Raw genomic sequence first — 712 nt, forward strand, 5'->3', positions numbered from 1 at the left:
GCTGCAAGCCCCATGCATTAGCACCAGGTTGATTTATAGAAATCCAATGGCTGGGGCTGCCAGCACCTCCTGCCAAACCTCATTAACAGCTGGCCTGGGAGCAAGGCAAACAGCTCATGCAGCAACAAGGAAATCCTTGTTTAAGCATTTCTGGCCATGCTCAGCCCTTCCCTTCACACCCAGGGGAGGAGGAGGAGGTGCAGGCCACGAGCCCCGGGCTGGCACCACCATGACAGCCACAGGGAACAAGATGCAAGGAGACACAGCTGGGCTAGGAGAGGGAGGCAACCCCGGGATGGGCTGCGAGCCAGGAGGGAGCATGGGACCGTGGGGACAGAGCAGGCTGCAGCACTRGGGTCTTTCCCCTTTACACCACTGTGGCTGCACTAGTGACCACTGGGGACACCAGCAACAGGTGCTGGATGGGCTGGCTCAGACGGGCAGCGTCGCTCGGCCAAGGGCTTCAGGCACCACAGAGGYTCCGCGGCCCCGCCGTGCCATGGGACAACGCGATGCCAGAGCCGGACCTGCGTGCAGCAGGTGGAAAAGAGATTTGTGAGGGGCTGGAGGCCAGGAGCCCTGCCTGCTCCCATGCACCTCGGTGTGCTCCCCACACAGCCCTGCCTGCTCCACGCAGCCCTGCCTGCTCCGTGCAGCCCTGCCTGCTCCCCACGCAGCCCTGCCTGCTCCACACAGCCCTGCCTGCTCCACA

This window comes from Rhea americana, unplaced genomic scaffold, assembly GCF_003343005.1.
Source record: "Rhea americana isolate MKP2758 unplaced genomic scaffold, rheAme1 scaffold_527, whole genome shotgun sequence".
Classification (NCBI taxonomy): Eukaryota; Metazoa; Chordata; class Aves; order Rheiformes; family Rheidae; genus Rhea; species Rhea americana.